This window comes from Ixodes scapularis, unplaced genomic scaffold (assembly GCF_016920785.2).
Source record: "Ixodes scapularis isolate PalLabHiFi unplaced genomic scaffold, ASM1692078v2 PGA_scaffold1__304_contigs__length_218370807, whole genome shotgun sequence".
NCBI lineage: Eukaryota > Metazoa > Arthropoda > Arachnida > Ixodida > Ixodidae > Ixodes > Ixodes scapularis.
Window position 1 is genome coordinate 95,257,795 of NW_024609846.1, and position 24,822 is coordinate 95,282,616.

The 24,822-nt window shown below is 47.0% G+C and overlaps 1 pseudogene; it reads right to left on the minus strand.

Moving 5' to 3' along the window:
• Positions 1–5,974: 5,974 nt before the first annotated feature.
• LOC8042039 overlaps positions 5,975–24,822 on the minus strand; it is a 29,334-nt pseudogene continuing 10,486 nt past the window's right edge.

The window sequence follows — 24,822 nt, forward strand, 5'->3', positions numbered from 1 at the left end:
ATCGAGTTTGTAACGGTGGCGTGGGGCTTTCCCACCTTTTTGTCAAGCAACTTGTGTCGCGCTTCTTTTTTTTGAGAGACCAAGAACACCCGTTCATTCGCACACTGATTCAAACAAAAGTGTCACCACATTTGCCATCTTTTCTTGTTTCTTCTCATGGCGGCGAGCCAACAAGAATCACTGGTTTTTTGAAAGAAGTTGTTGACACGATGGGGTTTCTGACAGCACGTTTTTCTTTGAATTACCTTTGTGATGTCAGTAAAAAAGCGCTCTATCGCGATTTAGTTGTGAGTGTTTTCCCTATGCCCTTGTATCGAGGTGTGTCCCAACATGGCCACGATGTGCTTAGACTTGTAAAAAGGATGTGTGTTCCCGCGGCTGTTAAGACTTTCTTTTATAAATTACACACGAATACCTTGCCAGTTAAGGTTTGGCTTAAAGAAAGAGGGATCTATGTGCCATGGTCGGTAAATTGCCTTCTATGTAAAAAACCTGAGACTATTGAACATGTGTTTATTTTTTGTTGGGACGCGGTATTTTTCTGGGATGTCCTCCAACGCACTCTAAAGAAAGAATTACCTGTTACCCCAACAGGGATACGTTTCCTTAGAGTGGATAATGATAATGAAGTCCCTTATGACATGATTATGTTGTTAGCTTTGTGCAGCATTTGGAGATCACGTATGGCTGTTCGACATGCTGACCTCGACGCAAAAGAAGTGCGGATATATTTCTTCAACCTTGTAAAACAAGTACAGAGCGTGTATTTGAACTGTGAACCTGAGCCGGAGTGGACTTTTTATTTTTTTTATTTAAAATCACTCCTCGAAATGCGTGATTTTTAATACGCTGTGCAAAAAAGCTGTGCAGTGCTGTTAGAATGACATGAATGTTTTTGTACCTACCATGCAATAAAGAAAAAAAAAAAAAAAGATCGGTGGCCGAGTGGTCTAGCGCACACCAGCTCGGAGCACGTGGAGCGAAAGCTCGCGTTGCAGAACCCAGGGATCCTGGGTTCGAGCCCCACCCCTGCCCGTTTCGATCTGGATGAGCATCCTACCGGCGTGCGGTCGTGTATCACTACTGCGTGATTCACGTTAAAGACCCCAGGCTAGCGGTTGTACTGCACTGGCTAAATTGCTCATCTACAGCTGGGAGACTCGTCGCCCCTGTGAGGCAGACCAAGTTCTAGGCTGTATAAACACACACACAACCCAATTTTTTTTATCTGCCTACCGGTCCTCACATTTGGCTCTTTTGTTCTACTGTACTTTTCTCTTCCGCCGACTTTTTGTGCGCTGTTTAATATTTGTCACCCCTTCTAAATGTTTTGTTTGGCGTTCAAGCTTCGGCATATTATAGGCGACAGGCTCCCGAGGAGGAATTTCGACGGTGACTGGTCGACGGCGACAAAACATGCTTGCATCGCCCGACTGGAGCTTGCGCAGGTGCGCCAATCGCCCAATCTAATCGCCCGCTGTAATCGTGCTTCCATTTTTGTACTTCAGTATAGCAATCAAGTGGAGGGTATCTCTCCAACCCCTCATTCCGCGACACACAAAGGTGCTCCTACAAGGGCTTCGCTCTCACCACTTCGCAGAAGATACTGGGAGAAACCCCTGTAGGTACCGAGGTCATGGCTACGAGCCTGCGACTACGTGTCTCGCTTCCCGACAAAGGTAAAAAAAAAACAAAAAAACGTTCGCTTCTTTTTTTGGGGCATTTCTAATTTTCCTTTTTTTAAAATACTTGTTTTCTAATTTAAAATCAGTTATTTGTTTCTTTTTTTATTTATCAGAACGTATACACGTTTCACAAGCAGAGAGTCGTTTTTTTGTTTTTCTTCCAACAAGTCTCGCAGGAACTGCTTAGTAGTAGTTTATTGTAAAGTGAAAAGGGGGTAGAAGCAAGGCGAAAGGTTAGTCTCCCAGTGGTGGGGTCAGCTTTCTCGCCTTGCTAGGGGGATAGGGGGAACCAAGAGTGGTTGTAGGAGAGGTGGCGCAACAGACACTATGATGCACTGTAATACACTATGATACACTATTTACGCTGTGATACAATATTAAACAAATTGTCTGGCTAATTGTGATCTTGGTCCTTTCCTGACGTATTACAGGCTGCTATAGCCTGCGGATTTTAAATAGTCAAGCAGTGCTCTTAAAGCTTTTGTTCTCGAATGCCGCGAACCTGTCGGGAACAGGAGTGACTTGGTGTTGCCAGCAGGAATGTTAAGCTGTTTGAGGGTGGTCACAAGTGCTTTCCGGTGGTCTCTCCGCTCTGCAATGCCAGAGAATGTGTTCGATGTCCTCCGTGGCACCACAGGCACTGCAGGCTGGGGATGACAGGCGTTTGATGAGATGCAGTCGAGAAGCGGTTCGGGCGCAGCCTTCCCTTATCCGATGAAGTAGAGCTTGTTCCGGCCTGCTGAAGCTTTTCTTGGGAATTTTGTACGGCGGTGTTCCAGCCGCAGTTTCAGGGTCAGGGTGAAGTTTCTCAATGGCTTTTTGAATAAGGCTGTTTGACGAATTATATGGATGTACGGAGATTGTTGGTGCGACATCCGCATGAGCAGCACGTGCGAGAGAATCCGCAGTCTCATTTTCTTGAATGCCAATGTGGGAAGGGATCCACTGAAACTGGATGGATGCACCTTCCACAGCTGCCTTCTGCACTAGGTGGGCTATAGTGCGAGCTAGCGGAGATTCTCTTTCCAGGTTCGTGAGTTGCCTCGGAGCTGCTTGGGAGTCGGAGAAGATGACAAAGTGGTGTAGCTCCGCGTGCTTAAAAATTTCTTGTAAGGCAAGCCAGATGGCAGCAAGCTCGGCACAAGCGGTGTTCAGGCAGATGTCCAATCGACCTTTCATGTGAACTCCAAGTTGGGGAATGCAGTTGGCAGCTGCGGCGGAATTTCCACGTAGGCTACCATCTGTATATATGTGCGTTTGTCCTCCGTAGTCTGTGGTTATCAACTCTTCAGTAATAGACCGTGCTACGCAATCTGCGACCCTCCCTCGGCGAGGCAGGGGTGCTATGTTGCGCTTTTTGCACTCCCAGGAGATTTGGAAGAGGGAAGTGACGTCAACGACACAGCAAATGCAGATTGGATGTTGACAGAAGAAAACGAAATCAACACCCAATCTGCGTTTGCTGTGTCGTTGGCGTCACTTCCCTCTCCCTAGTCTCCTGGGAGTGCAAAAAGCGCAACATAGCCCCCCAGGTCAGGAATAGCTGCCAGTATTTGCAGTTTCTCTTCGTCACAGCGAGGCGGAAGTCTCTCGGGAACGTTAAAAGGATAGCCGATTGTTGAACGAAACGCTTCACCCATCCTTCCCAAAAAAGAATTATGCCTTGCTATGATGCCTTCGATGAGTTTGATTGCATTAGGTGCACTGTGGGGCCTAGTGAAATGTCGAAGCACTCGTTCTTGTGCTTGATTCCGTAGTGGGGAGTCGCCGGCTTCTACGAGTATGGGCACATTTCGTGATAAGCAGGGCAGGCCGAGGCAGAACCTTAGCGCCGTTCGGTGGAAAGTTTCAAGAGTTGCCCATTGTGGTCTTGCTATGTCGAGTAGGGGAAGTGCGTAGAGCACTCTGCTTACAATGAGACCCCGATAGAGCGTCAACAGTGATGACTGGAACGGACCCCAGTTTTGACTCGCGATGCGGTGAAGAGCACCACATAGTTTACGAGACTCTTTCATGACGTGCTTAACAGCAGGGCGCCAGTTCACTCTGTCGTCTATAATGACGCCAAGGTATTTAACTTGTGTCCGCCTTCGAATACGTTCTCCTTCCACGCGAAGTCTCGAGAATTCGGAACTTAATCGCCCTCGTGGTCTGTAGGTGAGTGCGGAGGTCTTAGCAGTAGACAATGTGAGGCCAGCGTGAAAGAGGAATGCCGAGGTGGTGTTAAGAGACTTTTGGAGTTGTGCTTCAACTGTTGTTGAGGAGCGTTGGACCAGCACACCACAGTACGACGTCGTCAGCGTATATTGCACATTTGACTGGAAATATACTTTCCTTTGGCAAAGCTGCTATGACAACGTTGAAAAGTAGCGGGCTGAGGACACTTCCCTGTGGCACTCCTTGTGTGCACTCGCGTGGCGTACTCCAATGCCTGGTCAGTCTAACTTGGAGCGTTCGTATGTTTAGAAAAGATCGCACAAAGGCCAGGGACCGACCTCCTACCCCGATTAATGGCAATCTGTCTATTATTATGTCGTGAGGAAGAGCGTCGAAAGCACGATGTATGTCCAAGAACACATCACGTAGAACATGTTTCTGTGCTTTGGCCTCTTCAAGAGACGAGGCAAGATCTCCGATGGCATCTGCTGTGGATCGACCTCTTCTGAAGCCCGACAGTTCGTGTGGGAACGCGTTTGTATGTTCAAGTTGCCAAGTGAGACGGCGATGGACCATCCTTTCTATTAGCTTGCAGGTGCAGGACGTCAGCGATATTGGGCGATATGAGGACAAGTCATTCGCGCGCTTTCCTGACAGCTATCACGGTCGATTGTAGCCAGGCATCGGGTAGTACTCCTCTCTGCCAAATGTCGTTGATGTAGGCGAGTAGTTTGGGTCGGTCTTCTTCGTCGATGTTTTTTAGGGCCTGGTTAGTTATACCTTCAGGTCCTGGGGCACTCTGTCGACGGCAGTTTCACAAGGCGTAATTTAACTCTGATAATGTGAAGTCGTCATCAACTGACTTTCTTGGGAAGTGTAGAACGGGAGGCCTGGGTCCAAGAAAAACCGCCTTTGGTGAGTTGATGTGAGCGGTGAATTCATCTGCAAATCGTTCTCTGAGGGTAGCGAATGAGATTTTGTTTTTGATGGCGATTTCTGCGAAGTCGTCTTTAGGTGGGACTGCAGTGAGTAGGCATTCGACTGTCGTCCATGGGAGGCGGGACCCAGCGTCACTGTTTAGTGAATTACTTCTCTGTTGCCATTGATGACGGCCAAGTTGTACGGTATAGCTGCGAAGCTTGGCCTCAATTCGTCGTGATGTTGTCCAGTCTTGGGGTCGCTTAGAACGTCTAGCTATTCTTTGAGCTCTCCGGGATGCGGCGCGAAGGTTCAAATATGTCAGGTCTGGGACTGGTTTTGTTGTTGGGAGCGTTATTTGCTTAGTGGCGACTTTAAAGGCGGTGGTTACGGCCTCCTCCATTGCTATAGGATTTTGGCCTGTTAGTATCGTGCTAAGGGTTACGCGATAAACGTCCCAGTTGGTAATCTGATGCGTTCTGATCTTCCGTGGGATGGCCGTGATGGGGAGGAGCAAGATGGGCACGTGGTCACTTCCCCATGTGTCAGGTTCTGCATTCCAGACCATCTGTATTTCGGGTGATACGAATGTTAGATCGAGAACGCTGTCTGTTTTAAGAAGAGGACAAATGAATGTTGGCGATCCGTTGTTGAGGCATCTTACGCCTAGATCTTTCGTTACATCAATGAGCGCATTTCCCCTTTCTGTGGTTGTGTCACTTCCCCAAACAGGGTGGTTCGCATTAAAATCTCCGCACCATATAATTGGCCCAGGACAGCGTCTTCTGATCTTTCTCATTTCATCGGGATCCAATGGTTGGTGAGGACGTATGTAGCTTGAGACAACAGTAATATCACGCTTCTCCATTCTTATATTGTTACGGCTGTATGTTCACCGTATAGAGTGTTCAAGTCGCTAAGGTCGATTTTCATTTGTTTGAGGTGATTCTGCACGAATATAGATGCCCTAGACTTCCCGTCGAGGTGCGGTGTCTTACTGTGATATTGGACGTATGGGGATAATCGATGAGGATAATCGTTGCACATACGTTTCTTGAAGAGCAAGAACATTTGGTTGAAGCTCCAGGAGGCGGCGACAAAGTTCGGCAAGTCGAGGTGTAAGAGTATTAACATTCCACTGGATGATCGATGGAAGCATCTTGATACGACCAGGCGCTACCGGCGCGCGCACAGGGGATCCTGCAGCTTTGCTCTCAGGCATCGCTGTGTTGAGAATTTTTCACGATTCCGACGATAGCTGTCTCAAAGAGCATTATTCCTCGTAAAATTGTCTTCAAGGTGCTTGGTGGCATTTGTGCAATGGCGCTCCGCAGTGCAGAGAAGATGGAGCCTATTAGGCTATCGGCGGATGTGGCTGATTCTTGCGCTGGCTCCTCAGACACACGTCGACCAGAAAGTACATCACTGTATGCAAGGTTTCTATTTGGTCTAGTCTGGGTCATTTTTTGTTGCTCCTTCTTCGCATCTGACTTTCCTGAGTTTTCTTTATCAGTGGATGCAGAACGTTTAGAAGAGATATTCATTGACCTCGATGCAGCTCTTTTTGAAGAGTCCTTCTTAGGTTGATTTTTTCGTCCTGCTTGCGCATGGGAACGATCTGCGTGCGTTGTTTCTTTTGGAGCGCAGGATATTCTTCTTGTGCTACAGGTAGTTCGCGTTGTGTTTCAACAAGCTTTGGTCCGTGAATGAAAGATTTTTTTCTTGTAAGTGCTGCCAGGCGTAACTTGCAATTTGCATAAGAAGCAGGATGGTCACCGAGACAGTTTGCACATTTGGTGGGAAGTGTGCCAGGGCATTCTTTGGACGAGTATGGTTCTCCACATCTTTTGCATTTTGTTTTCCCCTTGCAGTACTTTGCAGTGTGGCCGAGGGCCTGGCAGTTGAAACACCTTGGAGGTGCTTCAATGTACTCGGTTACCTCGTGCCGTGTGAAGCCGAGGTTGATCTTGTCCGGTCGCTCGGTGTTTGGACGGAATGTTAGAACCACTCGGTTGGTTGGTTGGGCAACATCTGTTGCATTTTCGCGTCGCTGGTAGAGCCGACGAGCGGCGATCACACCGGCTGGTCCCAGAAATTCGTTAAGGTCATCATCAGTGTACCACTTTGGTACCCCTTTGATGAGACCGAAGTTTTGTAGGTACGCTTTGGGTATTGTTGCTTGTACGGGGATCCCACAAAGGGAGTGCACTTTGAGAAGTCGATGCACAGTCGGTACTTCTGAGATATCAAGTAAAAGGCCTCCCCTTGCTGTAAAACGATGTCTCACGATGGGCACGCCAGCCAGTGTCTCTACTTCAACAGACAATTTCAGCGGGTTTTGTTGCTGCAACCGCTTGTCCTCCTGCACGGGCGTTAGAAGGACTGGAACCCCTGTCGTCCTCTGTCGACGATGTTGCACTAAGGTGAACTCAGAGTCCTCCCCGGCTTCCGTCTCTTCCATTTTTTCGTTGTGGTCGTTTACTGATATCTCCTCATCATCACCGTTTCCCTTACGTCGCTTAGTTTGGGGGCTTACTTGTGTTTCATTGTAGGTATGGTCTGATTCGGTAATATCCGAGGTCGTGGCTGGGGATGTCCATCGGCACAGGACCTACCAGGTGTACCCCTGCCTCGAAAGGCCAAGGTTGACTTGAATAGGCGTCTTAAAATATACGTGTCGAAAAATTGAAACAATAGAAGAAAAAATGGCGACCTAGCCAAATAGGATTCTTCTTCCTCCTGCTCGGAACTGCTTCGAGCAGCGTAGAAAATACGCGTAAAACTTCTTTTTTTTTTTTTTGTGAGATGATAACGAGTGTAGGGGGGCTCAATAATTTCCAAGACCGCAATAATAAAATATACAAAAATAAAAAAACTGGCGATCCAACAAGAAACAACAAACTACAGACTACAACCGACGTCACGCGGTGAGGGACCAACCTTCCCTTCAAACCGGTGAACAAGCCTAGGTGAGATCTGAACAAGTGCGGGTTGAAGCCCCTTTAAACGGAAAAGTAGTGACGTCCTTTGAAGAGTGCCGCTTGTTAGCTTGGAGCGATCCAGGCGGCGCTACCGTCGACGCGCGAGTTCGAAAGAGCAAAAAATTAAGATAAAGGGGCCTGCACGAGGAAGGAGTGGCCCTAGCTCCAATCAAGTAACGCCGAAACTGTAACGTCACGGCTTCCATTGTGACGGCTTGAAGTTGAGCTAGTTGGTTCATGCCTGTTAAAGTGCGAGCTAAACGTTTAAGGACGTTCGTCTCTACGTGTGTGTCCTTAAGGCCACGGTCCCACTGAATGTGGCAGTTTAGGTACTTTTTGGCAGGTCATTACTCATCTCCTTTTAAATACTGTTTTATGGGATTGATGTCATTCTAAAGGCAATGCAATTCTCTTTCATTTGATATTATGTATGTTTTGGTTCTTACTGTTCATGCCCGTTTGTAGCGTTGCGAATATGATGGCGCGGACCCTCACTTTTCCGCTAGTTCATGTTTTATGAATGATCCATTAAAGATAGCACGGTTTCAATATAGCAGTTTTGTTAAGATGATGTCGGAGCAGAATGTAACGGTACACTTTTTTTATTATTTGCACTACTTTGTTTTTTTCATCCCTCCAAATATTGCCCTAAAATTGACATTTTTCAGCACAAATATATTTTAATGACAAGCGCTAGGGCAATGAAATTAGCTACAGATGTAGCGCTTATAATTGGTAATATGCAGAAAAAAATTTAATGTTGTGTAAAATTTTTTTGTTTAGATATTTTATATCAAACGTAGCACTTTTTTTTGTGCTTCGAGTCATGGTACTTCAAATGCCGCTGAGGAAATAATTAAACTATGATAAAATATTTTATAACATTTAGAGCTACAATGGTTGCCCAAGGGGTGGACGATGGCTTTTTTTTATTTTCAAAATCATAACGCTCCAGGAGAGCTTCAAATTTACCTGTTTTTGACGCATATCTTTTTTGAACATCAAACAGATTTATTGACATCTAATAACATTTATTGTTTGGAATAGATATACAATGCGATGTATTAAATTTTCACAATGATCTTGCTTTGGTTTCTTAATAGGTGTAGAGCTTGACTAATTTTAAATTCAATTAAAAACTGTTTGGGTGTTTTGTTGCTCTACCTGGCGGATGGCAGACAAACTGCTGATTTCTAGTGTTCGAAAAATTTCCGAGGGCGGCGTTGGCGTCTGTATCATCATCAATCTCCGTGTCTTTTTACCTTCACATTTAAAAAATATATTGGAAGATTTACTATCGATAAATGAATGGTTTAAGTACTGGATCAGGTTAATAAATCTAAGGCAAATAATTACACACACGTAGCGTGATATAATGTGTTCATTATTCGATATGATTGAAATCAATAAACAATAAAGACGAAGAGGAAAATAATACACCGGAGTTCACTTCATGCCTAGAGTCACTAAACGAGCTTTAAAGTATCGGCACTCCGTTCCCCAAAATTGTTTTGGGCGCCGCCATTTTGGGTCTTGTTCAGAGCAAACGCAACTGCCGATCGTCATGATCCAAAAGTACGACTTCCTCAGCATTAGATGTGGTGCTAGGAAGCTGACGCAATATTGCAATGCTCTGTCGCGGGTTGTTTAAACATTTGTGGGGGACGGAAAAGCGTTTCCTGTAATTTTAGATAAAGCTTCAGGTAACTGGCAACCATGATTTTAAGCCACAATATGGCCAAGTGTCGTTACTCTGAACCTTAGCTAATTTAGTGGCACTAGCGGGAACAATGAGGAAGAGGCAGGTGTCAAAAGGTAGTGGCTTGTGGAATCCACGGGGTTTACGTCATGGCCCCTCCAGGTATTACAAGCCTCTTGAACAAGAGCATGAATAGTGTCATTAAATAAGCTACGCGTCAGAGTAGCGACACTTGGCCATATTGTGGCTTAAAATCATGGTTGCCAGTTATTTGAAGCTTTATCTGAAATCACAAGAAACGCTTTTCCGTCCTCCACTTTAAACAGTGTGCGACAGAGCAAAGCAACATTACATGAGCTTCCCAACACCGAATCTAATGCTGAGGATGTCGCACTTTTGAATCATGACGATCGGCAGTTGCGCCTGCTGTGCACAAGCACCAGAATGGCGGCGTTCACAACACTGTCGGGGTAAAGAGCGCCGATACTCTAAGCGCCGCTAATTTATTTGCTCTAGTTCCCGCGAAACTCCTTTTCCCTGACTGAAACTGAAAGTAAATATGAATAATACACCATTATTATAGCCTTATTTAGTTATAACCAATTACACATAATGAGAGGAGGAAGCGGCCGGGTAGGAGAAACGCGGGTTTTATGTGCGACCGTTCTAACCGTCTCAAAAGAGAGAACGCGCGAGCTTGCGCTGGTTTAAAAAAAGGCATCCAAAGAAAAGAGGCGGCACGCTGTGCTCTTTGTTATTATGCGTCTAATGGCAAATTGTTGTGTGTATGTTTATACAGACGGAAGTTAGTCCGCCTTAGTGGGCGTCTGACTCTCAGCTGTAGATGAGCAATTTAGCCAGTGCAGTACAACCGCCAACCTGGGGTCTTTCACGTGCACCACGCAGTAGTGATACACGACCGCACGCCGGTACGATGCTCTTCCAGATCGAAACGGGCAGGGGCGGCTTCTGCAGCGCGAGCTTTCGCTCCAAGTGCTCCGAGCTGGTGTGCGCTATACTCCGTTTCACCTTGTGTTGTACCGCAGGAAAGGCTACAAGCGCGAGCTCCTTGTTCTATAGCACACCTCGGTGGCACGAGCTCTCGTGCATTAAAGGCAGCTGCCAACGCTATGAGCTCGCACTTCTAGCCTTCGCTGCGGTACAACATAAGGTGAAACACATTATAGACCATGCACTCGGCCACCGACCCCCCCCCCCCCCCCCCTTGCGCGTCTAATTTATATACAGGTATAAGTATTGGAAGATCGACGATGGACGTCGATCGTCTCGAGGTAATGTAACGTAATAACATTATATAAATTATAAATTTGTTGAAGGACTGAACGACACAATTTTTCAATTCTTGGATTGTAATATGGCGGTAGCCTATTGTACTTACTGTTGATGAAGAGCAATATGAGGTGACGAGGTAATGATTAAATGATGAGGCTCTATAAGGACGACGACATTAGTGGGTGTCGAACCACAACGTACAGTGCCAGACTTGTTTCAAGTATCGTGTACCCAAAGACTTTCTTCACCCGCAACAGAATATGGTAGAATCAACGAGGATGCTGCTTTACAACTGTACGTGGAACAGGAAAACTGCACTGTGCAGAAGTGCGGCTTATTCGTTAATAGGAGGGACGGATTTCTAGCAGCATTCCCTGATTGACTACTTGGAACAAATGGCCTCGTTGACGTAAAGTGTCTCCGTTCCAAAAGATTCTTGAACCATACTGAAACCGCAAAGGAGTATGAGGCGAAAAATAAGAAAAAGGAGCCTGGTGTGAAAGGTCCAAATCACCACCATAGCTTCTACTATCAAATACAAAGGCAGTTACACAATACACAAAGAGAGTTTTGTGATTTAGTTATATTTACACTCAAGGGCATTGATATCCAACGTATTCAGGGAGATGACACCTTCTGGTCAACCAACATAGAGCCTTTTCTACTCAAGTTTTACATGAAAGGCCCGACTTCCGCTGAAATTCCTTACGTAGACGTGTTGTCCGACCGAATAAACTGCAATTATTCCCGATCTGGAAATCTTTCGATCTTTGTTTGTAAGCCATAGTATCATGAGATAAGAGGGGTGTGGCTTTTCGTCCGCCGAATATTGCTTCGGCGGGTGTTTTTACCGTGTAAGATGAGACCGTCGCGTGCTGCTGGAACAACAACCTGGCGATTCTTCACTGAACTGCTTCTTCCGTAAGCTTCAAAAGGGCTTTTTTTTTTTCGCACACCATATGTTCTGCATGCCCGTTAGTTGCGGGATGGTATGGTGCACTAATGTGATGCCTGATGCCGGTTTTTTTTTCTTCAAAAACTTGTTTATTTTGTTTGAAGCAAGATTTGGCGCGTTACCAGAGAAAAGTATTTTCGGTAGGGCAAAAGTATAGGTAAAAGAGACCGTAGAACGTCAATGACGTGTTTGGACGTCGTGGCAGGCATCGTGTAAACTTCCAGCCACTTAGAGTACGCATCGCCCATGACTCCGCAGATGCGGATCACGTTTCGCCACCCACCGATTGAATGGTGGATCGTTTTCAGTTACTGTTCATGATCGCGTTGGCCTCAATGAAGACTTCGACTCTTTCCAGAAAGTTAGCCTATGTGCCAGGACTTTTTTCGAAAGCGGTAAGTGTTCGAAACGTCGACAACGTCGGTAGCCACGTGTTGTGCTTGACACTGGACACTTACCATTCGCTGAGAAGAAACTTGCTTGTTCGCCTGCCACGAGTCGTCCGATATCAGGTTATCACCGCAACACCATCTCCCGACAAAAACGCATGTCCATAGTTAGCAATCACGTTAACTTATAAATTCCCGAACGCTCATAACTTGCCGTCGCTAAACGCCGTTCATTCATAGCGTCATCATCGCAAATAAACGTCTGCCTATTTCTTCTGATGGTTTTCATTATATTCCTCCTAAGCTGTACTTACAACATTATGTGTGTCGGTACTTCCAAAATGTTGCAACGGCGTTTGTTTTCTGGGAACTATAATGTAACAACCTTCACAACATCTTCCGGACCCCGTGAAACACAATATTTCGTGACGTTATTTTAGTCGTCATTGAAATGGTGAGGTAAGTACCATAAATTGCGAAGCAATTTACTTGACGTCCGCTTCCACTTTTGTCTTGGAAGATTGAGTCCACTGAACGTGCATTCCTGCAGAAGAAATTTTCATTGATAGAATATTAACACGTCAATCAACATTTGATTCCTTCTTGGTAAGATTTATTGCGAAAGCCCGTTACAACCGCCGAACCGCATCTCCCTATATCAGAGAACAATTTATACCCAGCCTGACATTCTCGCATACGTCCGTTTGCTGGGCCACGCTACTTGAGCTAGCTGAGCACAGCTGGCAGCGGCGCGAGCAGGGCTACGAGGCGAACGTGATGGTGCTCGAGCCATCCCACTGTGAACCAAGGTTTCGGCCACCCCACGGGTGCGTGTCGCCATCTATTGGTTGAACTAACGCCTTGTTCAAGATGGCTGCCGTGGGACCGCAGCCTTAAACGTTCAGGCGGCACTTTAACAATTCGAGAATATTCTTCGCGGTCATAGGAAGGTCGACTGCTATCTTGGAGCAACCCAGACGGCGCTACCGTTCATGTGCGAGTGCGAAAGTGCCAAAAATAAAGATAAAAAAACGTGCGCGACAGAGGAGGAGGGTTATGATGTCGCTACCTTCCTTATTTGGGGGGCCTTAGTTCGGGCTACGGTGTTGAGTCCTGCTCAGTGGCCACGGTGTTACGTTATCGAAACTGAACATGGTAGAGTTCTTCAACGGAGCCGTCGCCACCGAACAACCTCAGGATCTATACCTGAGCCAGCGCAGCAAGTCGACGTTTCTGATTCCTCTTGACAACCTGTAAAGCCGGCAAAGCTGGGGCCGATTCCGGAAGCGGCCCTAGTCTCAAAGAACAGTGATGGTGTTGTGAGAACTCGCAGTGGCTGACGTGTCATTTCGCCGGCTCGTTTGAATTTGTGAACTTAATTTTTGAGAACTTCCACCATCTCCTATCTTTCTTTAAAAAAAAGGGGGGGGGGGGGGGATGTAGAGGTTGCCACCAATTATCTGTATGAACTATCTGCCTATATCTGGAAAAAGTCTGAGGCGCTCCCTGTTTTTGTAAATAGTTAGTCGATCCATAGAGTAATATAGCAGGTGGATCCTCGGGATTAGATCCATTCTCTTTGCTGATTTGATATATGTCGGTCACAGCCTCTCTCACTCCGTCCATACCTTCACGGCACGGGCCCTCAGAGCATGGAACACTCATGGACGTCACAGATGTTTTAGACGCCTCTGGTCAAACTCTACCAGCTGCAGCATTCGCCAAATACGAAAAACAGGAGCCTGCAAAAGCCACGTCCAGTCAGTCAACGAGCCATCATTAGAGTGAGAAAAAAGACGACCCCGATGGCCTCTCAGTTCTAAGCCCGCCACCTGATGGCGACACATCATCAAAGTCGTAAACGTCTACAATCGTCGACAGCAAGACTGCAGCACACGAAGAGTGTCAGATTGTCGCGACGCCTTTAAACTGCAGAGTCTTCACAAGCGGTAGTCCGGTCGTCGAGACCTCAAGACAGATTACCTAGTACTCCTATACCACAAACAGGTTAAACAAAACGAGTGGCGCATGGGTGTGTTCATGAACACCTACCCCATTGATGACGCAAATGTGCGAAAGGTTGATATCAAGAGAGAGACTCAAGGACTACTGAATCTTTTCCTTCGGCCAGTCGTTGAGAGTCTTGAGACTCTCCTTCTCATTCCACGTGGAGGCTGACGCCGAATTCGAAAACATTTTTAGAGTTCCTTAAAAATTACTTAATTGTGTCATAGTGGTATCTGTCCATATCAGACGGGTAGTGTCCTGTTACCAGTTTGGCAAACTTTCACTCTCTATACTCTGTTTCACCTTATAAGACCGGACGCAGCAAACACTACGAGCTATTAGGGAGTTTTTGTCAATTTCCCTACTAAGCTACGCTCACCGAAACGAAGACGCCACAAACGACGGCAACGATAAAGTCACCGGGTAAGTGTTCGCCGTACAGAGAGACGAGCAATACAATGCTTGTCTTTGTGTAGCATCGTGAAGCAACCTTGAGTCTCAGTTTTCCCGGTGTCCAAGTCGTTGCTCGGTCGTTTTGGTTGTTCTGCGGACACCAATGTGTGAACCAGCCTTAAAAGAAGTAAAGAAGGAAGTGAGACATCATAGAACACGCCTCTCCAGGCTGTACTTTACGGCAAGTGTTTTAGTCTACTTATGCTCGTTTATTTTGATTTTGAAATAGAAGTGAAGAGTTTTGTAGCACCGCCCAATTGCCCCAGAACTTGATCGAACACGAATCCACATAAGTGCATTTCCTCTCATCGTTAAAGACGTTTCTGACTTCGTTTCATCTACAGTTCTATATAGCTTGACCAAAGCGCATTGCATTGTTTACGCGATTCGACCTCGAATGAAACCTATAATTAAAGGTTCATGACTGGGTTCCAGTGGAAGGTTAAAGAAAAGGACTGGTAATTCCTGTTGTTCTCACAGCAAAGACAGAACGGAGCTGGTTCAAGACCGCGCCCGTCGGGAGCCGTCCGACCACATCACTGCGTTCACTATTGCAGGTATTGCTTAACGCCTTTGTATGGCTTTATGGCTGCTAAACTATTCATAGAATTGTTTATTTTTTGTTTCATTTTTCTCCTTCTCTCACTTTCTTTTTGTGTGTCTGTCTCTTGAATCTTCTGTAGTGAAGTAAATAGCAAATGCTAAAATGTATTGATTGTCTAGAATTCTGGGAGCGCTCAAATCTAGTTCGCATCTCAAACAACCTTAAAAACTTTGTCAAATGGCACTTAAAAAGACGATTCTCAAAAAAAGGGTTCGTGTCGCGATGTTTGATTGTCATTTAATAAGAAAATATCCTCAAGGAATCGAAAACTCAAAAACCCTCTTTCAGTGTTCTTAAATGTCCCTTTCGGAGCAGCTAAATTCTGCTCCTGACCGGCATTACGAAAATAAACTACGCCGTCTAAGCTTGTTCGCACACTTGTAACCGAGTATCGACCGCGAGAGACAAGACCGGTTTTGAAAGGCCCGTTCACACTCTTGCAACCGAGTACGACCGACAGAGACCAGACGGTTTTTAAGCTTCTTGTGACGTCTTAGGACCGGATCCGCTGCAGGGGAGCTGGTCCCAAGACGTCGCAAGAGGATTAAAAACCGGTCTTGTCTCTCTCCGTCCCACTCGGTTGGAAATGTACGAACGGCGCTTAAGGGGCCCAGGCAACAGCTCTATTCGAAAAGGTTAGCCATTTAGACAATTCTTGCTTCCGGACCGACCATGGTTCAGATAGCGTTTCCTTGACAGCTTGAGTATGTTGACAGATCAGTGTTACAATGGAACCAAACCTACCGGAACAAAAAGTACGTCCGAACTTTACGGGAACTCAGATACCCTGCCGTCTGCGAAGCGTATGCTGCTCCCAGGAGAACCGGCCGGGTAAGGCCACTGGCTTCTCTTAAAGATTCTTTTGGAGTGCAGCTCTTAGGCGCCCGTTTCCGGGTTGAGCGACGTCGCCGTCGGCATCGGCGTAACCGCACGCGTTGTATTTTGGAACATCACAGTTTCCCCGCTAAATGTAGCGGGGAAAATGACGTCACACCACTTCGTGTGATGTCACCCATGAACGAATTCAGAGGGAGGAGGAGGGGAGGAGATAGAAGGAAGAGGAGGAGGGATAGGAGGAGAGGAGAGGAGTAGGAGGGTAGGAGGAGGAGGAAAGAAGAGAAGGAGTAGGAGAGGGGGAGGGGTATACCCTCCCCTTCGTACCCTCCCCTCCTACTCCTCAAGAGCTGCGCTCTAGTTCCGCGTTACTGAAATGTGTAAACGTCTTTCATTTTTTAGCTTGGTCTTTTATTTTTTCCGTCTCTGTCTGTTATTCGTTTCACCATAAGTGAGAGCGCAGCCGACACTAAACGAGTCGATAAGAGCAATCAACCATTGCCAAAACCGAAGGGTCACTTCATGATTTAAGACAACCTCGTCGTCTGTCTGTACGTACGCCACCACCAACTAAACCTATCATGTGCAGTGAATACGCCGTTACCTTGCACGTTTTGTCCTTGCGACTTGTGTGTGTGCGTCTTCCAACTTCCACTACGCTCTGACTTAAGGCTAAACAATGAGTAGTGCATTTAGTGCCGTTTAACGGGTGAAATATTTTGAAAAATAGAGATACGCTACCCTATTTTTAAGACTCTAATCGGAAGTATGCGGAGAGCAAGTCGTCTGCTTCTTTCTCAGGGGTTGCGGTGACGTCAGAACGACGTCGAGCTCTGATTCGCTTTGATTGAAAGGATGGTGGGTGGACCTCATTAATACACGCCTTGAGGTCTACCCACTATTATTTACATCAGCCAATAAGAACTCGGCTTTCAGACATCATCGCAACCCCTCTGCTGGAAGCAGACGAACTTGTGCTCCACACAGATTTTAGAGCGCAGCTCTTAGGCGCCCGTTTCCGACTTGAGCGGCGTCGGCGTCGCCGTCGCCGTAACCGCGCCCCCAGCCCCCTTACGACCCCCACCCCGAGGACCTAGGGAGGACCTCGGGTACGTTTGGTGACCTCAGGGAGGGCGGGGGGGGGGGGGGGGGGGGGGGGGGGGGCGTAACGTGCCCCCTCCGAGGTCCATGACACCCCCGAGGTCACATGACCCCCCCTCAGTACCCTTTCCTACTCCTCCTCAAGAGCTGCGACCTAATTCGGCGTTACAGAGAGTTTTAAACGGCCTTCACTTTTTCCCTCCATTGAATGGTCCTGGGCGGGTGATTTCGCTCAAGTGCAAATTGTTTATTAATTCAAAAGCATTAACTGTCCAATGAGGCGAGCCGACGTCATCAGCTTTAAAGCCGCACCAAACGGCACCTGAACTCCTTTCTCCAAGTGAAACCGAAATCTGATGGATTTCGGCTTCTGACACATTGGCTGGCGCACGCAATAGTTTCAAGGAATGAGGCTCCCATTGGCCGCTGCACTTCAGTTACAAGAAGGGCCAGCTCATGGCGCTGCGTGCTTGCTCGGGCAGACCGCCAGCAGCGGGAAAGGAATCTGCTGTGCCGCCGATCTGGAGAACGGCGGCACCGCCGATGTCAGTGCGAACACTTCACGAAGGCACGCGCAAGAACGACTTTCATGCTTTCGCATGGCACAACTCATAAGAAGTGCTGAGGTGCACCTCGAGCCTTTTTGTTGCCTAGTTCGAAAGAGTCTGCAAAAGTGTAAGATTGCTTCCTATTTCGGTACATCTGTCATCCGTCCAGGGGCGGATCTCCGTTTTGGGGGGAGGGGGGGGCGGAAAAATTTGTAAGGATACTATTTTCCCATTCTTTCTCGTGCACGGGGGCTCCACCCATGTCAAATTGCCCTCCGGGAAGGGGGGAGGGGGGGTCAACTTGGTTTGGGGGGGGCGCCCGCCCCCGTCGCCCCCCCCCCCCCCCTTAGATCCACCACTGGAAACTACATCCGTCTGAAAACAAACCATTCTCTTGAATTCCGCATTCTTGTTTCTCTTTCTAATAATAAAAAAATCTAAGCACCGTTTAGCACTTCTCATGTTTAGCTTCTCTAAATGAATTTAAGTTTTAAATAGAATGACCGCAATCTCACTAATTTATATGGGCGATATTTTACACTATTTTGTTGACCACAGCTGTTTCCAGAGCGCATGCTGCAACAGTCTCGACGCCGTTCAGCAGCCGTAAAAACCCAATGGTGAGCAACGAGTTCGAATGTTTGCTCATCGTTTTGCTAGCACAAGAGCGGTACGAGCGAAACGATCGACTTCTCCAAAGTCAAAGAGCATTCTTCTAACACTTTCCTCACCCATGACGGGAATGATTCTGCCGATTAGGCCCCAAGCCTTTATTACAAGTCCCTATGCGCAGGGATGCATAAGTGGAAGGATCCACCATCTTTCCAATCGGAGCCAACCAGAGCTCGGCGTTCTGACTTCACCGTAACCCCTGTTCAAGAATCTGACGAACTTGCGCTCCGCATAGCCATTCAGAGGATGAGAACGGCAGGGCGTCTCTTTCGGATGCCCGACCTCCTGTCTGCGCTCGTTGGCCTCCACCATGCCCTGGTTTAATACCAAGGCCAGCGCCTTTCCCACGCAAACGCCACGACTATACTCCGTTGCACCTTCAGTCCGAGCGCCGTGGACGTCACGAGCTATCAGCCGATCCAGCGCTGGGAGAAAATCGCATGACCTGCCGGTTGGGCAGAGCGACACAGGGAGCTCAAGGTTGCATAACAGTCTCAACGCTGGATTGGCTGAGACGACTCATAACGTCCGCTGCGCTCGGACTGATGTTAAATCGGAGAATAGCGCATCGCCGCAGCGCCGTCCATCACCCTTGCGTCACCGTCGACAACAGCGCGTATTGCAGCGTCTCACAAAGCGCGACGTTTGCACGCGGCGACGCCAAGACGGGCATGTCTGCCGCTCTCGAAGAGCTTCAGCGTGTTTGCCGCTTGGGGCGGGACGGGGATCCAATCGCGATGATGTCCTATGTGCAGGCCTTGCAATGTCTTCTAGGTGGTGTTGTTTGTCTGCGCGTGCCCGCTCGAGGCTCGCGAGACGCCGAAGTTTTATCGAAGGTACCAAGCTCTCACGGGCGAGACGACCGAAGGACATCCCTGCCGTTCTCATTCTGTCGGTGACTATTGTAGGCACCTGAGGACGCGACCGTCTTGTCAGTCCCCTGTTGGTAGGCAAATATAGGGATTTAGGGACGTATTACTACCTGCCAATACAAGGGACTTTTAGCAATCCGTTACCGTGCTCTGCGTAACCCTCTCCCGGAGCCGTTGAAGCATGCTTTTAAGCGCGCGCCCCGCGGTCACGGTATCATTCGAGCGCGCGCTTAAAAGCACGCTTTAAAGGCTTCGGTAGTGCGGCACACGGAACACGGTAACGGTTTGCTGAAGATCCCTGCCGCCTCGAATGCTCCAGAGAGCGCAGAAGAAAGAGCCTCCTGTTGGGACCGTGGAATTCTCCAGGCAGGATCATATAGGGCCAGGCAAGGAACTGACGTGGGCTCAGGGCAGGAAAGCTTGGGAACCAGAAGGTTGTCTCGTATTTCCTCTATTTATTTTTACATATTTACAGTAGTACGAAGTGAGGGAATACAGTTTGGAAAACTCGTCTTCTTTATTTGTAGGGTCGCGAGCTCTTTGTCCCTGCATTAGTGGCTAATGGTGGTCGAGCTGCCCACGTCGCATTGCTTGGCTCCACCTCTGTCCCTCTCTCGACGCACGTATGCATGCACACCCGAAGTTGGAACGGCGCGCCGAGAAAATGCCGTAAACAAGTGTCCGCTGTCAGCTCGTCAGGAGTTGATCCTGATGGCTCCTTTCAAGCGGCGTCGTGGTTCTAGAAATCGTTCCGCCCGTTGATCCGGGGGTGGCGGCAGACGACAATCTGAAAGGTCGTCCTTGACAACGGTCGACCTTTCCTCCTTCGGCGAATACAAATTTGCAAGGAGCGAAAGTATGCGAGATGGCTAGGAAACATCATAATCTAAACCCCGGAACAAGGAGAAATAAAAGAACGGACAAGACGACACAAAATCTCTATTTTGTGTTGCCTTGTCCTTTATCTTATTTCTCCTTGTCTCAGAGTTAAGATTGTGACTAATTTGCCCCGTCCACTCCATTCGAAGGCCGCCTCCAGCAGTTGGAGCCGTCGCTCTGGCCATCATCCTGATATCCGCTGCATCGACCTCGGATCACCCCTCATTTAATTAGGCGGCTCCAAAGCTTGAGAACTGAACTGCCGTCCGATCCCCACCCCCTGCCCGTTTCGATCTAGATGAGTTTCGTACCGGCACGCGTCCGTGTAATCGCTACTGCGTGATGCACGTTAAAGACCCCAGGTTAGCGGTCGTAATTCACTGGCTAAATTTCTAAATTTCTCACCGACATCTAAGAGACAAGTCACCCGTTAAGGCGTACTAGCATCAAGGCAGTCTAAACATATGAGCGACATAATTACCAACTAAACAGCCTGAGATAAAGCTGCACAAAGTTAAGTGCTCAAAGGTATGCGTAGAATTTGACCACGTTTCGCCGCATTTTGATTTCCATAAATTTAATCGCACCGCTTGCAACGAAAGCAAAAAAAAAAAAAAAAAAGATATATATAACTAATTTCTTCTTATATATATATTTTTTTTTTCCTTTCAGATCTTGGTGACGAGCAGGCCCGAGTTGTTGACTGACGATTTTGATTCAGACAAAATGGATACAATGCCAATAGTATCGACGAAAACATCTGGTCAGTGAATTTATCTCTATGAGTATAAAAGCAAACTGCAAAAAAATAATTTAAAAAAAAAACTGAGGGCGCAGACCAGCTGGTGTAATTTTACCAATTTGTTATTGCGACGTCGTCTGACTGACTTCTTTCCCTGTCTCTTCTAGTTTCGTTGTTTCGAGATTTTCTCACCCAGTCTCAGGTGTTTCTTTTTTTTTTTTTTAATTTTAATCCGCGATCCGAGACACTTCAAATGTTCTCCATATGAAAAAAAAAAAAAAAAAAACGCATACACAGACACTAGCGAAGAGGAAAGGTAGGGGCGACCAAGAAACCTAGTTTGACACGTTCACAAGGTGCGAATAGAAAATGCCCATCCATTGACTAAAAATAGAGGAAAACGAAACAATTACAAGAAAAGGCCTGACTTGTTGAGACCTTTACGGGCCTTCGGGCGTGCCTCGATAGTTCTTCGTGGCACGCTGATGAGATAATGCGCCAGCACAAGCTGAAAATTACCTAAATAATAAAGAAATAGACCCTCCAGTACCGTCTGAATTGTTGCGAGGAAAAGCCTTTTGGTTCGCGCATGGGAAAGGGAGTGATCACGTGTGCATCCATAGCCTCCTATATATTGACAAAGCCTGGCATATCGTCACGAGAAGCGGCCGCCGAAATAGAAAAGGTGGAGCGGCAGACAACGGATGAAAGAAGATCCACGTGACTGGCGCCCCGCTGCGGTGAGACGCCGAAACACACTGCTCCCGAGAAAACAAGTGTGTTTCGGGTCCTCGCCGCTGCAAAAGCTGTGAGCTGACGTCCAGGTTCGCCCAAAAATGGCTCTTTGATGCCCTGCACTACCACATCCTCGCGCCCAAACCGGCACTCTATGGCTCAGTCGTCGAACTGCCAGGATTTGTGAGTATCGAGGAGGCTATGGTGAAACGAACGCAACGAAGCTCCACCCCCGCAGCTGTCGCTCTCATGTGGTGGCGATGCTGCGAAGCAGACGACGTGATTTCTTCTTTCCTCGAAGCGCATCTGGTTGTTGCGACTAAACAAAAGATGATCTACCGTTCGAGTATTTACTCTCCGTTTCTCGATGACTAGGTCGCCGTTCGTAAAGAACCGATGGATTTCCAAAAGCCGTAGAAAAACTAAGGAAACCATTGTCTGTAAGATGGCGCCGGCGTTCGGTGTCCGAACACTGACCCTTACGCCGCTGCTCCCTTGTGAAGGAGCAGTACAGGCCGGTGGGTAGAGGCGAAGGCAGCTAGCCCTTTGCGTCTTATCCTTCCTATCAGAACTCGCCGTCCTTACGTCACTGTAGCCGCCGCGCAAAAAAGCAGAGAAATTTGCTCGACGGATACGTACCCAGTCCGCCAGTCCGCTACTCTCGCGTGCTCGTGATGTGAACCAGTTCTTTGAGACATGTCCGGGCGTTTAGCATCTGCTTCGCTTCCCATTTCGCTGAAATCTCCTCTGAAGGTCGTTGAACGGGCGAGTCAGAACTCACAGCCTAGGAAAGTTTGAAAAGAGACTTAGGTAACTCGGACAATATCGCCAAAAAGGGCGAGGATTTTATCGTAACTGTCTTTGGATTGTCGTCGACTTTACATGGCTTGCACTGACGCCAAATCGCGTACTTTTGGACACCGTAAAAGAGAGAGAGAAGAAAGCAGCTTTTGTATAAATTTTGAATGACGGGTTGATGTTCTATAACCTTCTGGGATGAGAATGGCGACGTTAGGGCTAATCTGGGAGACACAAAAGAGAGTCTTGGTAAGCGGGGAGCTCCTTTTTCCCCTTTCTAATAGCCATAGAAACGCTTTTTGAATGACGTCACGTGCAAACCATGTATAGCCACTGACATGTTAAGAAACGCAGGGCGCGGCACCAGTATGCTCACGTTTCTTCCTCCGTGAGTCGTTCAGCCTTCATATCAGCCTTCAATCAGCAAATGCCACAATCTAATATTGTGGCTTTTTCATATACGTAATTGCAATGAGCGCGTCCCTGACCACTCTTGAATATGTGCTGTCTGTATTTCAGGTTCGTCGGTAAACCAGATGGAGATCGAAATGAACGACGAGACATGCGTGCCTGATGTCGACATGGAAACTATAGACAGCGGCAATCTTGACCTCTCGGAGGAAAGGGTTGAGGAGAAAAGGTGTACCAACGCCTGATCCGTTTGAACGCGACACCAGAGCATGCACTCATGGACGCTATAATACAGAATAAAACTATATGAACACTCAATGTGGATCAGTTCTAATGCTGATTCATGGGCCTCATATAAACTCCTCACGCGTATCCGGTACGCCGACAAGAAAATTGTCAAAACGTGCAACAAAATTAACTGCAGAAGTTATGCGCACAATGAAGTAATGCAATTAGTAAATATCGGTATAGGACAACACTTCATTACTAACTAAAAATATATGCTGCGAAACGCGACGAAAACCACGAATCAACGCATTTGCCAAGATGCGGAGGGGGAAGCGGAGCGACGTAAATTCAGGATGGCAGCGCCCACGAGGCGCAGGGTGAAAATGTCACAATAACAGCTTTTTATTTCTACATCAGAAATGAACACTTTTCGAGACGGATCGGAAGATAGAAATAATTGTACGTTCAAACACCATTTGTGTATCGGCCAATCCACTATAAAAAAAAAAAAAAAAATCGAAGACGATATATGGTTTTTTTAAGCTTTAAAAATTGGTTTTAGGAAATCCATGAAAGCTATATACTTCTGCGGTTCATGCAGGTGAGTTATACGGCCACGGGCACATAGCATAAAGGCCAATCGTAACGATCAGTCGGCTAATTATGTTTAATTCGTTAATTAGCTCTATTATTGAAAACAGGTATATAGTTCCACTTAGAGACTTCCTAAGCATCGTCGAAAACCACTAAATCAACTCTTAGAAAAATGTAAGACAAGGGCAGCATTTTACAGCATTTTGAAAAAACACTCAGTTTGGAAGCGTTTCTAGGTTTCGGTGTCTTATCAAAGCGCATCTTTGCGCCCGCGGTCCTGCTCGCCGGTGGTTGCGGCACGAAGCCACCCCTCGCCTCCCTCGTAGGATGGGAAAAGTAAGGCGCACGTGTGTTGCACGTCTTTGCCATTGGGGAGCAGGACCGCGTGCGCAAAGATGCGCTTCGAAAAGAAACTGAAACCTGGAAACGCGTCCAAATAGAACGTTTTTACAGAAAGCCTCAAAAATGCTGCCTCGGTGTTATATATTTCTAAAAATAGTTTATTTGGTGGTTTTAAATGACGCTCAGCAAGTTTCTAATTAAAACCATATGCCGATTTTCACTAATTCAAAAAGTAATAAACAAATTTTACTTAATTATCCGACTGATCGTAACGATTAGCCCTCTATACTATGTCCCCCTGGCCATTTACCTCACCTGCACGAACCGCATAGCTGTAGCTTTCGCGGTTTTTTTTAAACAAATCTCTAAAGATTAAGAAAAAAACTGTAGAGTTTGTTTCATCAAGGACTGTTGTCACGTTGACGTTCGAAATTGTATATCTAAGATCATGAAAAATTTTCTAGGTGCAGACGAAGAAGCAATTTTATAAAAACAAATGACACGCCGCAAACAATTTGCGAGAAATAAATAATTTAATCTTCGTGGAAATCAAAACAAAAACACGTGGAGACAGCATAAACTTGTCTTCTGGCAAGCACGAAAATCTACCCACCACGTAAAAGGTACACTTATTTAAATATAAAATATAGGTATCTCAATATCTCTCGATTAAAAATACGTATATCAGGAAAGTAAGAAAAAATACGCATGCCTTAGGTCGTACGCCACCAAACACTACAGACAATGAAATGCACGCTTATTGCAGCTGGTCGCGACTTTGCGAAAGTTCATGGAATAAGTTAGACTAACACCACACAACAATGGCGATTACTCTGCGAGACTCCACCTTCCCCAGGAAGAACTGTGCACCGATACTGTATACCGTCAGTGAGACAGGTTAGGAATTCCCCGGGAGAATCTCCAG